At 40.3% G+C, this 22,207-nt stretch overlaps 1 protein-coding gene across 5 annotated transcripts in view; it reads left to right on the top strand.

Moving 5' to 3' along the window:
- Positions 1–81: 81 nt before the first annotated feature.
- CALCRL (calcitonin receptor like receptor) overlaps positions 82–22,207 on the top strand; it is a 95,119-nt gene continuing 72,993 nt past the window's right edge. For 3 of the 5 annotated variants that reach the window (XM_073306116.1, XM_073306117.1, XM_073306119.1), the window contains exon 1: positions 82–225. The gene's annotated coding sequence lies outside the window, so the exon portion shown is untranslated. Of the gene's footprint in view, positions 370–22,207 lie in introns of all 5 variants that reach the window. The other 2 variants (XM_073306120.1, XM_073306118.1) reach the window with 1 other exon arrangement.

Raw genomic sequence — 22,207 nt, 5'->3', positions numbered from 1 at the left:
TATTTGAGAAAGAAAGAAATTTAATACTAAATGCAGGCGGGGTCAGAGTGATGTAACAGGAAGCTCTGATGTTTCCCTTCTGCTGCTGATCACTTACAATCTGACAACCCTTCCAATTCTCCTCAGAGCAACCCCTCTCTCCACAGAAGACCAGAAGTAACCTCTTACATTCGGATCATCAGGCTCTGATAAACTGGATTTATACCCAGCTTGCAGGATCAGATTGTAGGTGATTTTATCAAATGATTTTATCATTCTCCACCTTGCTGGGGGGAGGGGGAGAATCACACTGTTTCATAAATTGAAAGGCAAAAATCAAATTGAGATCCAAGAATTTATTTGAATATTTTTTCAAAGGAACTGTGTTTGGTGAGTACAGATTAAAACAGATTTACTGTATTAAATAAGAGTGACATCCCTGTGGCATCTGAATGTACTTATCAAAATGGATATTAATATTATAAGGAGGAACTGCTTGTTTTTTAACCTGAGCATATTGGTAATCTGCAGAGGTAGAGCTATAAGAAAAAAAAGTCTTTGTTTATGTTTTTTATTGAACAAATGCTGAGCTGATTTTATAACTGATATTATTGTTAAAATATTTAACAAATTTATCAAAAGTTGGATTAGTAAAAAGAATGATACAAACAAGACACCCAAGTCAGCACTTAAAGGATTTTTTCACAAACCCTAATATTAGCTGATCAGGTTTCAGAATTTGCATCTGGAGAGGATTAGGGCTTTACTGGTTGGGAAATAGTCCTTAAAACTAATTCAGGACAACTGGGGTTCTTGCAAGAGAGGAAGAATTAAGTGATAAAAGCAGAGCAGTTTTCTTTACTGGATTTTCATTGTTATTGTACAGGAGAAAGAGATTACATCTGAGTTAGACCAGAATGACTCCTTGCTGCTTTATAACAGAATTTAAAAGGGTTTTGTCATTTTTAAGGAAAAGATAACTTTGTGTTTGTCAGTTTTTGGTGAGGGTATTTTTCACCCTTCTTTTTTTCAAGGTTTCTTTTCCCTGTGTGGCAGAGGGTGGGTTGGGGTGTTATTTGTGGGGGGGGTAGGGGGTTGGTTTTTTCTTCGTTGTTGATCAGTTTAAAAAAATGTTTCCTCCTTTCCCCCACTTATTAAACCATTGCAATGTGGAAAACTGGAAATGTATGATTGGAGTGGGTGCATTTTTGTATAAAGGGTTAAGCTGACACTAAAGTTCGGTATCTATCTTGTTTGCCCTAGAGAGGATTAAACTTTCTAATTTAGAAGTAGTATTTCCTGTCTGTATCCATGAAGCCACATTCCTATGATCAGTTACCTTTGTTAGTCAATTGCTGCATGTGTGTATAAGTATGACTGGGGGGGGGCCGCTGGTATCATGGATCATTAGACTCAAAACCCCCGTAAAAATGTATGCTAGTACTGGAAATCTATGTTGAGAAATAATAGCAGTGACCGTGTACATATGAGAGACAAATGAGACATTGTCCTGCAATAATTCAGTTAGCCCCTACTCACATTTTGAGGGTAAATCATAGAAGCGTCTGTGTTGTTACTATCTTACCTTAATAAATTCACATTTAATACCTGGGGCCAGGCTCAATCTGCTGCAAATGAGAGTAATCTTCATATATCATGGAACCTAGTCACTCATTTGCAACTGTGGGGGATTTAACAATTAAGTATGATGCTTTATAAATGGCTCAGTTATGCTCTCAGCTACACTGCCTCTAAATCTAGAGTAATTCCATTGAAATTAAAGGAGTTACACTAATCTAGATCAGCATGACTGATAGTCGGCTTTATTGGCTGCATCTTTTCTTTAAAGCTGTGGTTTTCAACCTTTCTTTATTTGCGGACCCCTAGAAAACTTCGACTGGAGAGGTACAGAGCTCTTTGGAAATCTATTGTCTGCTTATATAGTTTGTCTTTTGCAGACCCCTTAGACGTAGTCTGCAGACCCCTGTTGAAAACCACTGCTTTAAAGAACACACAGAAATCGGCAGCATGAGGGAGGATGTGTTCAGCTGTATGTTGTGTATTACTTCACATATATTTTGCATGTGTGATTAATGTAGTAGTTCAGACATAGTAATACTATCTATTGTAGGCACCATGTTTTAGCCAGTTACTGTATTTAATTGTATGATTCTGCTTCCACTGAGGTCAAACTGTCAGTGATCCCAGGATCAGTCTTAAACTCGCAATAGGTGTGGGGCAAAAGGCATTTAGAGTTGATAAAATCAAACAATAAAAAAATACAGAAATCAGTGCTAATGTTGTTTTAATTAACTGAATACTAGAAATAATTGGATACAACAACTGTTTCCGCTAAATGGTTTAGGCTCCAATCTTTCACAAGCTTAACTTTGCTCAAGTGAGTAGTACCAGAGATTTCAATTGGACTACTCAAACGTGCAACATTAAGCGTGTGTGTAAATGGTTTGCAGGAGCAAGGCCCTAATCAAAAATGATTAGCATATTTTATACGCGATAACCAGCCAGTGATGCTGAGCAGTTTGGCTCAAATGATTTGATGTACAAAAGAAAGGTATTAAGTATACCTGACTACAAACCAGGGGTAGGACCAAATTCTGTGGTACTCAACATTCAGATTCTCCCAGGCTTATTCAAGCTCAGTGATATCGTGCTCTGTGATTCAACGCAAATACACTCTGAGCCTCAGCAGGCAATTGACTTCAGTGGGAGTTCTGCTCAATTTTCAAAAATGCAAGATTTGTCCCAACGAAACAACTTTTTTTTCTGATTTGGTACAACAGGTAAAGTCCTAGCCCCACTGAAGTCCATGAGTCTTTTTCCACTGACCAGCATTTCACCTAAGGTGTGCATGTTATAGTTAGGTTTAGTTTTGTGCTGAGGAATTAACTGCATCACAGATTTCAGGATGTCTCCCCTTACACCTTTTTGTTTTTTTATTGACAGGCTGCTGATAGACATTTTTTAGTAATTTCAAAAAAAAATTATATTAATTATTCATTTTAAGTCTGAAAGTACTGAGTAAACTTATTTAATCAAAATTCAGTGGGGGTCAGATTCTGCCTGGTGAGCATTACCTTATTCTCTGAAGGGTTCCATTGATTTCAATAGGACTGCTCATGGAGTAAGTTACTACTCGACATGAGTAAAGGTGTCTGAATCCAGATAGCAGGAAATAAAGAATAAAACCGGCCTGTCCTGCCAATACTTACTCAGTTTAGTTCTTGCAAATGCAAGTAGTTCCATTGACTGCCGTAGAACTACTCATGTGTGAGGCTTCTGTAGGACTGGGCCCACAAGGATTTCATAAATCACAAAGGAAAACTTATTTGAATACTTCAGTAACTTCCTCTAAGAAAATACTGAACCCAGTCTGTTTCCAATATTAAAATATATGCAGTGATATTAAAAATATATTTCTAAGTAAGTGTTATAGTAAATATTAAAGATGAGCAATTTCAATGAAAAGTTAGTTTCTACATTTCTGTAGGCTACTTGATTTAAGCTTTCTTTAAGAAGTTGTTCTCTTCTGTGCATTTGTTTATTGTTTTCTTGGTTTTAGTAGTAAAATTCCTTCTATGCATACTGTTTAGCTGTCATTTATGAATGTATACAGAATACTGGAATAAACTCACAGCCCAGATTCACCTCTGCTGTAAAAGCATGTACAATAACTTGTCATTGATGTTGCATCAACTTTAGATCAAAAAGTGTACTTGATTAAGAGGTATGCTTATTGAAAACACCTTCTCTAGGCTTAGTTTCTCAGTTAGGAGGGGAAATGTTTAAGCCTTTAATGTATAACGTGCCAGAATTTTGGAATTTATTGTAGCATAGCATTGTGCTTAGGAACAAGTGAATAATTCTACAACCAGAGTACACTTGATTTTTTTGTCAAGAAAATAGCTTTCAGATGAGAAAACCCTGATAGGTTTCTGTTGTTGTCCGCACCATGCTGTTTTTCATTCATGATTTGATTAATGATTTCTGACGTAATCAGAGAAATTCTGTTCTTAAAAGATGTCATGCAAATTGGATCTAATCCGGTTTGTCCATTCAATTCCTGTGTTCTTCAGAAAAAAAAAATACAAGGCACAAGGATCAATATTTGGAATTGAATACAGTTCAGTGCCATTCTTGGTTTTTGTGAACCAGATAAAACATGGAGAATTTGTCCCATTAATGGTCAAACCCCATTCTCTTTAAATTGTACTTATTTTCGTAGCATCAATTAAAATACTCTACAGTATCTTATTTTTAGTGAGATATCTTCAGTATAATATATATACATTACACAGAGAGAAGCAGAAATTAGACCATTCCTTATCTAATTTCTGTTTAGAGAACTCTAAACGCTCCAGAATTATAAACATGAATTAAATTAGTTTTCATCGAGTATCTTTGCTTTTGCACCATTTTCTTTGTTCTATTCTTGAAACAGAGGCAGACTTGGAAGAGTTAACTTTTGCATTTTCAATCAAAGTCTTGTTTTCTCATGCATATCTGCCTTTGGTTCCTCTGGCTTGTTTATGGTGTTTACATTTTCCCAGCAAAGCTATTCTTTTTTCTGCCCTACCTCTGTGCAAACACTTTTAATCATTGTTACAGTATGTATTGTCCAGTAGGATTAGAGTGATTTATTTAGAGCAGCTTTTCCAGGATAAGATACAATTGAAATTCATTATTTCTAAAGTGAACTAAGCTTTTTGAAAAATGGCTTGAATTAAACTAAGTAATGTGTTTACTGTACCTCAGATGGTATAAATCAGCATATCTCTGTTCAATTCAAAGGAAATGTCCCATTTTACACCAGCTGAGGATCTGTTCCAAGAAGTCAGATTGCTTGGAACATCGTTAAACCATACCTGACAAATAAACAACTAATGGAATGTTAGAAGATGTCAATTGATACATGGTTAGATCCTGCAGGTCTTACTCAAGCAAATTCCCCCTGAGTTCAGGGAGAATTTTGTCTGAGTAAGGACTGCAGAATATAGCTTGTATTAGCCAGGCTCAAACTGGAATACCAAGTACTATGAATTAAACACAGTGATGATTAAACTTTTTTTCTAAAGAATATTCTATAGACATTTTTATTTTTAAAGCAATGATCTCTTTAGTGTTTAGTAAATTATATTTACTCTTAATAGTCTAATTGGTACCATAGTAATTAAAACCCTTCTTTCAACATTATCAAGAGCTCTTTAATGCTAATTCCATATTTGAAAACTGCAGGAACTGTAGTAGTACGGAATTACATAAAATGGAACTCGTTATATTCTTATTTGTCTCTTTTGTGTGTATAATGATGATGGCTGTTATAGAAAAACATTGTAGGTAGTAACTGATTTGAGTGCATTAAGCTATTGGTTAATCAATATACTTTGGTGGGTGGAGGGGAGAACCTAATACCAATTAAAATATTGTGCTGGGATCTCCTTTGCAGTTAGATTTGTATCAATATTCATTTGTTTTGAGATTTTAAAAAATATTTATTCCCGTCTGTTTCTGATGACAGCAAAAATGTAATTTGTTTCCAACATCTTACATCCAATAATTCTCTTTTGATGTATTTCAATGACCATCTTAACAGAGTGAGCCCCTTACCCTGCTTCGCCATGAATGGGATTGTGTATTTCAGTGGATACCTGCTATACACAGAAAAGGAAATTGTTGTACAACCTTATTTTACTATACAAACATATCTTTTCAGGGATGATCGTGCAGCCTTCTGTATAATGGGGACATCCACCCTTCAGTTCATTGAATCCAGCAGGTGTCACTGTGGGGTCTAAAAGTGAGAAATATTTTAGAAACTAGTATAAATCTGAGATTTGGGGGCAGAATGTACAATTGAAAAATGTTCCCTTTCTCAGGCATTTTCCAAGATGATTTCTCAAGCATGCCATTTTGCATCTTAGGATATTTTGTTTTGCTATATACCATTTTACCAGTGTTCGGTATCCCTTCAGAATTTTGAAATCATGATAAAGTACAACTGTAGATCTGCATCTGGTACAGGATGAGAAATTTCAACCCCAAAGCTCAGTTTTGAGTCAGGGAAGGTATTGGAACCAGCTTAGTTTCTAATATTACTAATAGCCTCTGTGAGAATATACTATTTGGACTCATTTTACAGTAAGTTCCAGAAGTCTTCCTTGCAAACCCAAATTCTCATTTTAGTCAGTGGGAAGGTTGGTCACACAAGTGACACATTTGCAGTTACTCTGAGCCCAGGAAGATGCTTTGCAGTAGGTTATCATAAACATGTGTTTACTGAGACAATCCATATGTTGTTTTCTATTTCATTCTTGCCCAAAGTATCATAATAGCTTGTATAGATATGGCTCTTTCATTGTAAAAATATTTTGAGTAGAGGAACTTTTACACATTCTACCAAATCATTAGAACAAGAAGTCAACTCCATACTTTTGCAAGCAAAAGAGTCATGTCAGTGTGCTGCTGAGATAGTTTGAGGGCTGTGTCTGACGTGGTCATTATGTTCTGGTGGGTTTTAAGTTGGATGTATAGATTCATATTGCAATGGACAGAAGTACAGTTGTTCTCAATCAGTGCATTGCCAGAAATAATTCCTTTATGTCTACTTCTCCTATACTGTATAGGTATATTTTCCAGACCATTTCAATTCCCCCCTCATTTAAATGATGAAGTTTCACTTCGTGGCTGTTTCCTTTATGGAGGAGGCTACAGATATTGTTGTTTATAGTCCATGAACTTAGATGGAGAAGTTATGCCCATATGACTGTATAGGGGGTACACACTGAATGGAATACCTTACTAGCCTTCTCTGGAAACCTGCTCAACAAATTCTGTGATGCCCTGGTCTACCTATAAGTGAGACCAGAGTACACATGATATAAATAAATGGAAAGACTGATGAATCTCAAGACTATGCTGGGAGTTGAAAAGTTCTAAGAACAATTGGCAATACAAGTCTGTAGCTTCACTGCAAAGTTGCTGTCATACACGGGCCCCCTGGCAAAGAGTCCGCTGTTCTTTGTGAACAATTCTTAACTCAGACCTGACAAATTCACTACACCAAACACATGCCTGGCAGGGTATTGATCCATAAAGAGTAGCATGTAAGGCATCTACAGAGAGTTCATAACTCGTCAAGATTCATAATCATTGTGAGATTTCTGTATGGGTAATATTTAAGGAATAATATAACTATCCTGAAAATATGCTTTATGAAAATAAGTTAATGACCAGGGGCTAATATGTCTTGGCGATGCTCCATCCCAGCAGGAAGGAATTGTCGCTCCACCCAGCTTTGCTGGTGGTATAATGCAATGCACATTTGCCTAGCCTTCCTTCATCCCAAGACTTTCAATGGAAAACTATCAGACATAACTGCAAACAAGGAACATTACAACTGCCAGGGAATCACCCTAACTTTGAATAAAGACAGTACAGGCACTCTATATCCTTTTAGTGAGGAGACATCCTGAGGAGAAGGGATGTTCTTGTGAAAAATGTATCCTGATTTCTGTGAAGCCAGCCAGCTGTGGAACAGACTGAACTTTGGAGGGAAAACCTACTTTTTTAAATAGGAAAGGTAACGGTTAATAAGTTAAGGCCCAGGGGAGTGTTTTATGATGATAGTTTGCATTGTAACCATTTCCAGCAGAATTGCCACCTTTTCTGAAATACTCTGTTTCTTTTTCTATTGTGAGTGCTGTGTGTTATACAGAAGTGGTGGTTTAAAGTAAAACTAGTAAACTGGGGTATCCTGCACCTTTGGGGGCAGGGGAGCTGGGCTTTCTGTGCATAACCAGCGTCAGGGGCTGGATATCACAGAGTGATGCTTCAAAGAGATTCAGGAACTGGGGTGCGTCTATTGTTCCCCTGCAGGGTAAAGACCAGGCTGGCTTAGCCTGAAAGAGAGTGCTTGAGTGGCTACTGAATGCATCCGATGAAGTGGGCTGTAGCTCAGGAAAGCTTATGCTCAAATAAATTTGTTAGTCTCTAAGGTGCCACAAGTCCTCCTTTTCTTTTAATGGGCTGGTGGTGTTAGCCACCATCGCACGGCCCCTCTCACTCGAAGTAGGGGCTGACAAGAAGACTCACAATCCTGGGTACCCCCAGAACCATCACAGGCTGTTAAATATCATTCATCTTACACAGGTACAGAATTTGTAACCTTGTTAAACAGTCCTGTTTCCTTTCTCTCCCTACTCTTTTTCCTCTTTAAGCCCCCATCCTGTTCCGTTTTTATTCTGTTCCATTTCCTTTCCTGTGATGATGTCCAGTGAGTCATTTTGCCAGGCAATTACAGGACAGCTTGACAACACTGCCAAAAGCTTATCCTATATTGGCTCATATATATGAAACTAACCTCTGCTGTATCCTTCCTTTAAATAAAAGATAAGTATCTGCTCTTAACACAAATCTAGCTGTTGGGGAGAGGAAACCCTTTCTGCAAATAACTGTACGATGAAAAGGAGAAATTCCCAGTCATTGCATCCTTCTTGAAAAGCCGTTCTTGAGAAGAACAGACTTATCCATTGTAACTGGACTAGGGTTGCCAACTTTCTAATTGCACAAAACCAGACACCCCTTCCTGGCCCCTTCTCTGAGGCCCCGCCCACCCCACTCGCTCCATCCCCCCTCGCTCCATCGTTCTCTGTCCCCTACCCTCGCTCACTTTCAACGAGCTGGGGCAGGGGATTGCGGTGCAGGACTGCTTCAGCTGGGGGTGTGGGCTCTGGGGTGGGGCCGGGGATGAGGGGTTTGGGGTGCAGGAGGGGGCTCAGGGCTGGGGCAGGGCGTTGGGCTTCGGAAGGGAATTTGGGTGCGAGAGGGGATATGGGGTCTCGGTGGCACTTACTATGGCTCCCAGGAAGTGGCCGCCAGGTACAATGGGCGGCCAGGAAGGCTCTGTGCATTGTCCTCATGCCCGCAGGCACCACCCCCACAGCTCCCATTGGCTGCAGTTCCTGACCAATGGAAGCTGCGGAGATGGTGCCTGGAGTGGGGGCAGCGCATGGAGCTTCCCTGATCGCACCTGCACCTCGGGGCCGCAGGGACACGCCAGTTGCTTCCGGTAGCTGTGTAGGTAGGGAGCCTGCCTTAGCCCCACTGTGCTGCCAACTGGACTTTTAACAGCCCAGTCAGCAATGTAAAAAACCGGGTGTTCCAGTCGAAAACTGGATGCCTGGCAACCCTAAACTGGACACGTTTGGTAAACGAGATTTTTTAACTCATGGGGAAGCTGTTAGTGTGTTATTAAAGGTTGAATGCTTAATACAAATCATTTCAGGAGATATCAAAGCTAAGGTTCCTCTTTCAATGTTATTTTGGTATGTTCCACTTGGCTATTTCCTATTTCTCTCTTTCCTGTTAAATGTGGTCCTTATTGCACCATATTACTCTTTACTGACCTAGTTCAGCACTGCATTTAAGCACATGCTTAAGGCCAGTGATGAGCTGCCAAAATCTTAACAACGGGTTCCCTCCTCACCCCACCAGGGGGTCGTTGCCCACCCCCGCCCCCCGGGGCTCCTGCCCCATCCAACCCCCCGCATTCTTTGATGACCCCCCCAGGACCCCTGTCCCATTCACCCGCCTCCCATGTCCCCTAACTGCCCCCAGAACTAGGCAGGAGGGTCTCGTGGGCCACCGTACTGGGTGCCCACTCCACCCCACCCCTAAGAGCCAGAGGGACCTGCCGGGGGGCGAGGTGGGGAGTCCCGGCAGTGCTTATCTGGGGCAGCTCCCAAGAAGCATCCGGCAGGTCCCTCTGGCTCCTAGGGTTGGGGGAGCATAGCTAGGTGGGGAGCGGCCGCTCCCCCACTGATCACATCAAAAGTGGTGCCTTAGGCACTGACTCCCTGGGTGCTCTAGGGCTGGAGAGCACCCACCAGCAGCTCCCCACCCCGCACCCGGCCCCAGATCACCTCACCTCCACCCCGCCTCCTCCGCTGAATGCGCTGCCCCACTCTGCTTCTCCGCCCCCTCCTCCAGCTTCCCGTGAATCAGCTGTTCGGTGGGAAGCCTGGGAGGGCTGAGAAGCAGGCAGCGGCTTCGCGCTCAGGCCGAGGGTGGCGGAGGTGAGCTGGGGTGGGGAGCGGTTCCCCTGCGTGCCCCCCCGCCGGGTTACCTGCTGTGGCGTGGGCGGCCCTCCTTGCGACCTCCCTGCCTCAGCTCACCTCCACCTCCCTGGGCATGAGCAGGGAGCCACCGCCTGCTTCTCAGCCCGCCCCAGCTTCCTGTGTGAACAGCTGATTTGCGGGAAGCCGGGGCGGGGGAGAAGCAGACTGGGGCAGTGCGTTCAGGGGAGGAGGCAGAGCGGAGGTGAGCTGGGGCCAGGGGTGGGGCGGGGAGCTGCTGGTGGGTGCTCTGCACCCACCAAATTTTCCCCTTGGATGCTCGAGGGCTGGAGCGCCCATGGAGTCGGTGCCTAAGGCGCCACTTTTGGCCGGTTAAATTAAGAAGCCCTTTTAGAACCAGTTGTCCCTCGCGGAACAACCGGTTCTAAAAGGGCTTCTAAATTTAACAACCGGTTCTAGTGAACCGGTGTGAACCAGCTCCAGCTCACCAGTGCTTAAGGCCCACTGATGTCAATCAGAAAAAACGTATGCTTAATGTAGTTTGAGTGCTCTGATTCTCCCCAGTTGTTGCAGAACTCATGCTCATCCATCAGTTACTACTAATGAAGATCTGAAAGGTTCTGTTTCTTTTATCATAATGAGCATGTTACCCAGTCTACTAAGTCATAACAGCCTGATTAATATTGACATTAAAATTAGATGTCAGTGCAAAAAATAGAAATGCTGCAGAACTGACTTAGATCATCCCTATTCTATTTTTTTTAAAGAAATAAAACTGCCTATAGAAATAGGAAGAAAACTGTTGGGGTTGGAAAGCCAAACAAGTAAGCCCTGGGAACAGCCTCTCCTTTATTTATTCATGCTGTCTTATTGCCTTTCGGGGTCCAAGGATTCCCTTAGGACTCTGTCAGTTATTTTCTCCCATTGCAGCAACTTAATTTCTGGCCGAAAGAAGTGTCTAGGGCTGTCTTCAAACCTCATCCGTGTCATTCCTGTATTGGCTAGAGAGGCCACGGCTGCATGTTATGAGAGTTCTTTCCCTCCCCCAGATGCTGAATGCTAGATTCTAGCTAGATCAGGGAGCCATCCTGAATCTCTCACTTCGTAGAACTAGCCACCGGGCCAGCTGCCTGACCCTCTATTTTTCTTAAATTATTTCCCAGACACTATAAATATACACAAGAAGAGCTCAATGAGAGCTATTTGTGCACATTCAAGGGCAGAATTTGGCCTATAGAGTTCAGCTGGGCACATTTTATTTAGCGATATGGAGATAACACCAATCTGCTGGCATGCTAAGCTTTTCCAGGAGTCACATTACAACACAGTGAAGGACTTGGCAGTACTTCAGGATCAGTCCGATGGAGAGCAAAATGACTGTAGTCTCCATGGTTGGCAGGTGCTCCAGTGTGTGGGGGTACTGGAACATTTTGAAAGAGTACCAGCAATACAACTGAATTTATACTGGTCCTGTGGAGTCAGCACCCAGAGGTTCTAGATTCAGGAAAGATTTTAGGCCCCATTTCCGATTAATGTTCTCAGCCTACTGGGAGAAAAATTATCATCCCAGGAAGATGATGCAGTGTGATAGGCAGCTGCTAGAGTGTGAGTCCTCTTTCATAACCTTACCTCCTCAGGACAGAATGCCATATTGATAGCCACCATCACCTCCCCTCCCTAACCCATGTGTTTTTCAGAAATCCTCAGTCAGGGCCCCAAAATCATGAGATTATCCTAAAAATCATGAATTTTTAAAATATTTTTTCTTAAACTTAACCTAGATTTGAGCCTTTAGGGTTCATCTGTTCAACTTTTCTCCCCAACTATATGGGCTATAAACATTCTCTGTGTGTATGTTTATATGAAAGCTCAGAGTCTCACAAGTAGGTGTCTACAGAAGTTGGGGCTTTAATAAAAACATTGAATATGTGAGACCATCATGAGACAATAAAATCATGAGATCGGCAGCACCAAATCTCATAAAAGTATTGAAAATGGGGAAGATTAAAGCAAATGAGGGAAATAACGACTACTGCAGTGATGGGGGCGCGTATGGACCGTAGGCTCAAAATACGGTCTTCATAGAAGAGTAGAAAGTTCCTTCTGGACAAAATAATTGAATGGAAGGTCTCTGGCCACCATAGGTTTAAATCCTTGAAGGATCCCTCTGCTCTGCTCATATATTTAGGACCATCTGCCCAAGGTGAACCTAGTACTCCACAACCCTTCATAAGCTGCTGCCACTTGTTTACATGCACACATGAATAAAATGATGCCGTTGTATATGGCATGAGCTCACAGTAGTTTTGTTATATTTCTCATGTACGTTGTACAATATTTTAATCCAGCAACAAAACAATTGGAATGAGTTCTGGAGTTTAGCAGATGGTTAATTAGAACACCAGGGGATCCTGTGTTCCTGTTGACTCACGGTATGTCCAAACAGAGAGAAGGTGTGTGAACTTCTATCTAGGCTATTACAAGATTTTAGCTGTCTGTTACAGAGACTTTTTTATTGAATTACATATAGATTCTAATATGTTAAGGCTGAAGCAAAAAGAACTTAGTGTTTATTCGGTATCTTTGTCTTCCTGGAGATAATAGAACCACATGATGTAGAGATGGAAGAGACCTGTTAGCTGATCCATTTCATATCGATGCTAGTGAACAATTCTTCCCTATTTTACATTTATTAGTACAATCAGGCTAGTCTTAAACATGCCAAGTGATGAGGTTTCCATGATATCTCTTGGGTGTGTAATACATTTAGTTGTCATTACATTTTTCTTGAGATTTAGTCTAGAGTTTTCCTTTTGGCCCTATTCTTTCTAGTCATATACTGCCTTTAAATGCAAAATAATTCCTCTCACTCCTTTTGGTGATAACAAATATTTGAGAGATGTAATAATATCTACCTTTAATCATCTTGTAACTAAGTTAGGCATATTTATCTTTTCCCATCCCACCTAGCCCACACCAGTTTAGATGGTCCTTTCCATTTGTCAATATTTTTTGGTAATAAAGGTCGCAAAATTGAGCACAGTATTCATTGAGTGGTTGAACCAGTCTTATGCAAAGGGCAACTGGTGTTACCTCTGTCTTGTGACATGTCTGCATGTGCAGCCCAAAACTACATGGGGTCCTTTCCTGCCCTCTAGCTGCAATAAAAGTCTGCTGATTGGTTGTTCTCCTATAGGACTATGAGCTACTACAGGATAGCCAAGACAGTGTTGTTTTCTTGTGCAATCTTACTATAAACCAACTATATTTCCTGTTTCCTTCAATTGCCAGTGGCCTATTATAATGCTGTAAGACTATTACTATAAATGTTCTTCTATGGCAAGTTCTAACTGAATGGTAAAATACACTGTATTAAAAGATTCTGGAGAAAAATTCTGTTCAATATTTTTACTTGTATCATCACTGGTAACTGTAAATATGTGCTAAGGTAATAAAGGGATGGGTAGGAAAACTTACAAACTGTAAATTAGTTCTAGTGTAATTAGTAAAATGAAAAAAAGCAAGAATAGCTCAGGCTGTTGACTTTGGAGTTCTGAACAGATGTGTACAAAAATAACTATTTCTTGAAATTTCACAAGAAAATAGTTTTTCTGTCTCTCTCTCAGGTTTAGTCCCCTTTAATGTTTTAGTGTGGAAGGTATCTTTGGCCTTCTGGAGTTCAGCCATTTTCCAGTGCAATTGGGCCCACATTTGCTAATAAAAATGCATACAACTTTGAAAAATGTATGCAGAAATGGGTCCTTTCTGAATTTTTAACAAAATGTCAAAAACTTGGAATTTGAAGGAGTAACATTTTATCATTCAGATTTCAGGCTCCTCTACCTCTGATTTTAGTAATCAACTTCTTTCTTTCCTACTTAGGCTAAAGTCTTAATACCTTTGTAATGAACTTGACAAAAATTTGGTAACTTTCACTGTCTACCAACTTTGGCTATGTGGCCTGGTCCAGATTCAAGCTGATGGGTATTTAGAGGTTAAAGATGAGTATTTGTAGTGAAGATTGTCATTGAAACTTAAGGTTTTAATAAAGTGACTCTTAAACTCCCCTCTCCTTTCATGGCTGGAGGGTATCATCTGTATACCCATGGATCCTAGGGTCACCAGATGTGCCGATTTTATAGGGACAGTCCCAATTTTTGGGTCTTTTTCTTAATAGGCTCCTATTACCCCCCACCCCCTGTCCCAATTTTTCACACTTGCTGTCTGGTCAGCCTAATGGATCCAGGCTGGTGTGAGAACACAGAAAGAGGGACTGCCACCTTTGTAGCATGCTTCTCCCTTTTCCCTTGGGGACTCCACAGGATGTCAGCTCCACACAGTCTAGATCCTACATCACTGAAGTCTATGGGAGTTTTTCCACTGATGTCAAGGGGTGCAGGATCAGATCTGGATCAGGTCAGGATCTGGATGGAAAGGCAGTGGGTGAGAAGTGGGGCTATCAGCTCACCAATACTACACAGCCTGTAGAAATCATATGCTGCTTCTACCATCTGAAATGTGGGCTCAGTGCATTGGGCAGCTTCCTTCTCCTTGAGAGAGATCCAAGGACAGTCCTGGTTGGGGCAACATGACTCCTGCAAGAACTGTTTAACTATGGGCTAATGGGAAATGAAGGAGTCAGGCAACGCTGTGGAAGTGAGGGGGTCTCTGGTAGTTCTTGGTGTGGGAATTCCCAGGCTCTTCCGCTATGGGGTGAATTTCAGGAATTACCATGTAGGTGAGAATTTGCAACTGGGTGACAACTGAAAGTGTTTCCCAGCATGCACAAATGCTTTATCTTCTTAAGTAATATGTGAAAATAAATGTGGTGGTCTCATTCTTGTCCCTAGAGGGCAATTTATCTATATAACAAAGACAACTTAATATGAAATTCTTGGTAGTCTTTGTGTAATAGATGGCAAGGACTGGAAAATTAAGAGTGTTGCATGTCAGAAGTGAGGTCAACAGAGCAGTGAGGAGAAGCTTATCTAACATTTACTTATCCTACTGGATGACTTGCTCAACCCACTGCTGCTATTCCTCCACATGAAAGAACAAGGGAAAAATCCAGTGATTTTAAATTTATTCAACACACAATATCCAGATATGCAGATTCCGTTCTTGATGGGTCTTATACAGTAAGACAATTAAAATCTAAACTAGTGGCAAGTGCCCGTGGAAGAGTTCTGAGTTGACTTCATACGTTGAAATCTTTTCCAAATTGTTAACTATGGTCAGGTTTGCCATGGGCCTCTTGTTGGAACTGGCAGTGCTGCCAATGTTTCCCCCACCCACTCCAAATCTCCCAAATCCACTGCATTCAACCTTTGAGCCTGATCTTGCACAACCCCTCCAGATGAAAGCAGAGTTTACTCAAACAAGTCATCCCATGTTCTTCAGTGCAACTCCTTGCATGAGTAAGCACTACACATGCAGAAGTAAGTTTGCAAAATCATCAACAATTCAGAGGAATTTGATGATGGAAAAAGGAGCTAGTGGTGACATGAGGAAGAAAGAAAGCCAATATTGAAGAATATACATGTATGGAATACAAAGTGTGTCCATTTGCCAGTGGTGTGTCCATTTCAAGTGATGAGTCATGTGGGTAATTTAGTTTTTATTTACTAAGCATGAAGTTACTTAGTATCTATTTAGTAAAGAATACAGAAATACAGCATGGTGAAGAAAGGAGTGTGAAAGTTGCTTAATTTTAAAAATAAAGCATCTAATTTATAGCCGTCGACAACATTTCTGTCATTGCATGCTTGTTATGTGTTCCTTCTAGAATATCCATGCCAATCTTTAAATGCATCTAGGCAGGCAATTATTTTCTGAACTTTAAAAACAACTCAAGGAGTATTTTGTAGAAAGCAGTTTTGCCCAAGGCCTTTCAGTGACTAAAAGAGCATTTGGAAAATTAGGAACAAAATATGATCTAACACGGGGCTTCCTACAGCAACATGGGGGTGTTTTGTTTTAAATTAACTAGGTTTCCTTAGAAAGCAACTAGCTGAAAGAGCTCACAGAATTTGCTTATGTAACTTATTCTGTTCATGGCTCAAATATTGCTAACAGGACAATTTATCCGCTGGCATAAACTGGTAGAGCTCGATGGGTTCAACTTAGATGTGCAAAATTTACATCCACAGAGAATTAGACTTTAAATTTTAAGACTTCAAAGAAAGTTTGAAAGGATTTCTGAAACTGCCATTCTTCAATCCAGTTCTAATTTTGGAGGCTAATTTCATATTATCAACAGGAAGAGAAATAGGACTCTATATATAATCCGAAAATGATTAGTATGTTTACTAGCACAGCTAACTTACAAAACAGGGGGCATTTGATTTAAAGCACAGCCCTGTAGATAGCAGTGTCCTAATAAATGAGCACAAATAGGCATAGGGTGGGATAAATTCAGCTTGTCACAGGCAGACAGTTGTTTCCTGACACTGGACTGTTGGTCAACAACTTCCAGTGTTGAAGGTGTCACAGGTCATAGGGATTCTAATGTGTGTTTGCGGCCCCTTCGTCTTAACAGGAAGGTCATGGAGTTATCAAGCAACTGCTGTGTGTTGGCTGAAGAGATTCGACTGCCTTTCCTGCCCAGTTGTCAGATGCACAGACAGGGAAGGGAAAACAGTACAACTATAATGTATCTGCTGGTACCTAGACCTTATTTTCTCTTGGTGTTTTCGGCTAGAAACTATAGAACTCACGTTTTCACCTATTCTCATATCCTTTATGTTCTACTTGATTCTGTGGACCAGATCCTTTGGTGGTGTAAATTGGCATGACTTCAATGGAGCATCCAATTTACACCTGCTGAGGATCTGTGTCTGTGTTTCCCTCCAGACTATGGGACCTGGGTCACCATCTTTCCACAGCTCCTCATATCCCTAGTGGCTCTTTAGGAGCTGAATTCCCACTTCTCTGTAACTCTCAAGAAGAAATTGGTTCTGCGATGAACTTCAAGAATAGAACCTTCTGTTACATGTTCAGTACTGAGGGACAACAAATGAAAAATTGGAACTGTCTTCTTCAAAACAAAACATGTATTAGTCAAGCCTATTATGTTCGTCATTTGGTAAAGGGGCCCCTTTGTCAATGTTTTGGTAAGTTATTGTGTTGTTTTCCCAAGCAGAAGGAAGGAATGCTGGGCAAAGAAGCTATTCTTTTGTTATTGTTCACCCTGAAAACTAGATTAATCTTTTTGTTTTGTTTTGTTTTTGCCTGCACCTTGTGTTAGGATCCAATCAGTGACAAAGAATGAGCTTGACTCTGTTGTTAGAAAACCATTTGGTAACAAGCCTAATGCAACTCTGCTGCTCCTGCCAAGTTTTCCTTTAAGAAAGCATTAATTAATGGATTTGAAGTAGAATTGGGTGAACTGGTTGGAACAAAATCAGAACCTGCTCTCTCCTTCACCCAAAATTCAAACAGAATCTTTGCTGAGAACTGGAAAAAGTTCACTTACTCATCTTCCTTTTTAAATGCTTACATGCCTCTGCACTTCCTACTCTCAGACAGGGACTGGAAATCAAAGTACCAAAATACCATGGAAAAAGGGAGCTCTTGCATTATTTCTGGCATACTTATAACCTGGAGGTGTCTGAAAAATCTCTAAAAAGCCTGTTCTTGTGAGATTCCCTAATTTCTTGGAACAGCTTCTGAAAAACACAGATATTTATCCAAACTCAGCAGAATCTATGAAACATTTCAGTTTTCTCCTGACCTCTTTCCATATCAGACATTTTGAACAAACTCTACATTTTCATATTCGTTAGCTCCTGCCTCTTGTTCTTTCAATGGAACAAATGTGAAAATGCACTGCCTTTTCCCCCTCATGCACATTAGTTTTGTAAAGTGATTGACCATCTTTTCTCCCCTCCAGTAGACCTAACAATGTCATTAAGAAAATGAACAGTGTGTTGAATTCAACAGGGCTCTGTGGGAGCTCTGAGTGCCACATGCACAGAGTTCATTGCAGGATCAGGGCCGCCGTTAACAACAATAAATCGTTAATGAATGTTTACCATCCTATCTGAAACATAAGAATAGTTTTCTGGCTCTAATTTGAAAGAATAAATCCTGATTTTATACAAGTAGAGGGTAGGGGACTTAATTGAATTTATTCTTTTTCTCTGGTTAATTTCTGATTGATTTATAATGGACTATAAGTTCTTTGGGGTCGGAGCCTTCTTTTTGTTCTGTGTTTGTACAGTGCCTGACACAATGGTATTCTGGTCCATGAGTGAGGCTCTTACTTGGTGCTGCAGTAATACAAATGATAAATAATAATAATGAATCTGTGCCATGTTACTCTTTCAAATTCTGGTTGCTACTGAATGCCTCACTCAAATCCATTCAACAATCTATTATGTTAAAAATTATTATCCTAGAAGTACAGTATATTAATGAGAATTTTAAAAAAGCTGATCAAATAATGATGAGTGCAATATGAAAATCTAGACAGATGGTGGTGATAAATACAATAAATGTGGTTTCCAGCACAATCTTGTCAGTGTTCATTAATAAGTACCTAAAGAAGAGAGGTCGAAGGGCATGATCTTGCTCAAATAGAACCTTGCTCTAAGTCAATAGGATCTTTGCCATTAACTTCAGTGGGATAAAGATTAAGCATGCAGGGCCTGACTGTCAATTCACACTAGTGTAAAACCATTGTAAATCCATTCACTTGAACCATATTACTTTGGTTTTACACCAGGGTAAATTAGATCACACTCTGGTCCACTACGCATCACCCACCTTCCATTCCTTTACATAGTGCTTCTATATAGCTCTTAATTGTGCTACTGTAGATACACATGGTTTTAATGAGTAACTTAATCTCTCTCATTAGTAAAATGTTATTCTTAGGTTTTCAGGATAAAAAAAAATTGTGATGGCAAATGAATGAGCAAACCTAACTTTTATTATTATCATTATTTATGATTAATTATTATTATTTTTAGAGGGGAAACCCATGTGTGTGGAGAGAGAGAAAAAAATTAGCTAATCTACCTATACTTCCAAATAATTTTTTTTTTCATATTTTAGCATAATTTAGTCACACTCTTCTTCAAGGGACAATCTAATTCCTCTATAGCATTTCAACTGTGCAAAAGCTAATATCTGAAGTCGTGTGCAGAGGTAATGTTTGCAAATTCCTTTATAAAATAATGAGATTTATGAGCATAACATTCATACTGTGAACTGAAAATTTATTCTGATGTCCTTAGTAGAATATATGTACATCTTTCCAGATTTTGTACATATTAGTAGTCCTTTTATAGCACCGTCCCTCTAAAATGCTTTACAAATATCAATTAGCTTAGCTTCACAAACATTATCATGAGGTAAGTGTTGTGTCCTTTCTCTGTACACAACAATAATATGGAGAACCCATAAATTCATAGTTGGATTCCAAATAACTGTTTATCAACTACATACAAATATACAAGGCCTACCTACCTATGTACACTGCTACTTGGGGAGGTTTTCTAATGACTACAGCATCGGACACCATCTTCTTGCTCTGTAGTGTTAGGGTTGCTTGTAGTAGAAACAAGGGCATGAGACTCTCTGGTACTATCACTAGTCATTGATAGGCTGTATTGTAGACTCAATACATTTAACAGCCATCACTGATGAAGAACCTTTTGCTGAACTGGTGGTGCTCAAAAACTGAGTGGGTGCTACTTCTACCTGATGAGACAGTGGACCAGTCTGTGACATGATAATTCCAGGTTTCCATGAACTATCTTGGTAACTTCTTAATGAGATATTTTTCTCCCATATGAGCACTGTACAGTTTGCAGTTTTAGTTTTATTTTCCTTAGGCCTCTGCAGTCACTCTATATTCCAGTGAGTTCCCAGAATATCCACATTGTCAGTTGAGTCCCTGGTCTTTACACATTAATAATATGGAGAACCTTCACATCCATAGTTGGAATCCAAATAATAGCATTTATTAACCGTGGACCAATATTCAAGGCCTAGCTCTCTATTTACACTGCTGCTTTGGCAAGGTTCGATGACCATAGCAATGGAAGACAGGAAGGCCCAATAGAGGATCTCCCAAACAATTTAAAGGGCTACTACCCAATTCCTATACTACAGTAAGGCTATGTCTACCTTACAAATTACGTTGGATAATTTACATTGCTCAAGGGTGTAAATAATCCACCCCCCTGAACAATGTAAGTTATACTGACATAAGCGCTAGTGTGGACAGCGCTATGTCAGCAGGAGAACTTCTCCCGCTGACATACCTACCACCTCGCGCGGAGGCAGGAGTTAAGCCAGTGGTGGGCAACCTGCAGGCCACATGCGGTCCGTCAGGGTAAACTGATTGTGAGCCGCAGGTTGCCCACCACTGTATTAAGCTGACGGGAGAGCTCTCTCCCATCGGCTTAGAGCATCTTCACCAGAAGTGCTACAGCACTGTAAATGATGTAGTGTAGACATAACCTAAGTATTAACTCCATTTTAGAAAAGGGTCTTAATCCTGTAAATTCTGACATCATGGGCAGCAAGAAGCACAATGTTTCTGCACTCCCGTGCAATGTGAGCAGAGGCTAAGCATGTGGCACAAGCAAACTGTACTCCTACGCACTGAGTTGGACATAAATTTCAACTCCTTGCACTCCTGCAATTTTAATTTCATGACCTCCAGCTGAAAAACAAGTAGGGTATCGCCATGTCTGAAAAGACATTGGCTTAATCATGTGTTTCCCTCTTAGGCTCTGATCCTTCATTGTGATCTGCATGAGTTCAGTAATCCACCAGTGTGGATATCACAGTACAGGATTGGGGATGTAGGCCTCATTCTGGCTACCAGGTAGATGTAGTATAGTGGCTGTGCAGCCCATGTTCTCTGAATACAGGTTGCGGATCCCTTGCATTGCTCCATGGGTTTTTACCATGCACAGGTAAGTGCAACATCCTTTGTTTGCACTGTGCAGCAAGAAGTAAAGTGCAAAAATAAGAAAAATACTGATGTAAACATTCTAAAAATGAGAACTGAATTGGGAAATGACAAAATAAATGTTTACTGTTTAAATTTTTATTATCTGATGTATTCGATTTTTATCTTTGAAAAACGATTCCTTACGGAATGAATATACATTCTTCACATTGTTGTCTTTTTTTTTTTTTAAGCATCTGAAATCTCCTGTCAATGGCTTGTACCATTATAGGACCATGCAGTTGTGTGTATATATATATTCTAACAGTCCTGCCATATTAACATAGTGTATCTGTAAAATGGCCAAACTTCCCAAGTTTCCAATAAAGCAAAGCAAACTTTTTGATGCATCTAGAGGCTGGCACCCCATCCTCTTCCCTCCCCCAATTGTGTGGAATTGTGGAGGTTTTTTTGTTTTTGTTTTGTTTTTTGGTAGCTTGGATCCAGAACAAATTGCTACATGAAACTAATTAATCTCATCCATGCAAACAGATGTTTCTGATTTGGTAGCAGAGACATGATGTTTTCAGGCATCAGAATATAATGTGAATATTATACATAATGCAATTCATGCCTTTAGTTATCTAAAAGGATTCTACCCTGTGTCACAGCATTTGCCATCCTGTGTCAGATCATTGATCAGTCAAGTCTAGTGTTATTCTTCTGTCTCTGGCCTGTACATGATACTTCCTCAGAAGGTGTTTAAAATATAAATCCCATAAATGTGCTTAGCTACTCATGCAGTTCTTTACAAGAGAGGGAAGAATTCCTACCTGACACTTTCAGGTATTTACTTTGTGTCCTGAAGCCTGATATTTGATTACCTTTATCTTAACATGAGTAGCTACCAAGGTGACTAATGCCAATAAAATTATCCAGACCTTTTAAAAGCAGCTCCAGTACTTGTCTGGGTGGCCTTCTGTGGTAGTGAATCTCAGAGACTGACTATATGATATGCTATGTAAAGTAATGTTTAAATTTACCAGCCATTAATTTTATTGAATCCCTGCTTTGGGGTTAGCACAGTCAGGAAGGCATTCTCAGATTTTATATAAAACCTCAGTCAAGACCCTTCTAGATTTGCCCACTCCTTTCTGCAGTTAAATCATCCCCATTTTTGAAGCCTCTCATCATCAAGTGAATCATGGCCATCTCTGACCAGACAGGCCTT

This window comes from Lepidochelys kempii, chromosome 11, assembly GCF_965140265.1.
Source record: "Lepidochelys kempii isolate rLepKem1 chromosome 11, rLepKem1.hap2, whole genome shotgun sequence".
NCBI classification, from domain to species: domain Eukaryota; kingdom Metazoa; phylum Chordata; order Testudines; family Cheloniidae; genus Lepidochelys; species Lepidochelys kempii.
Note: the sequence above shows the minus strand (reverse complement) of the source record. Positions and strands in the feature narration are given on the sequence as shown.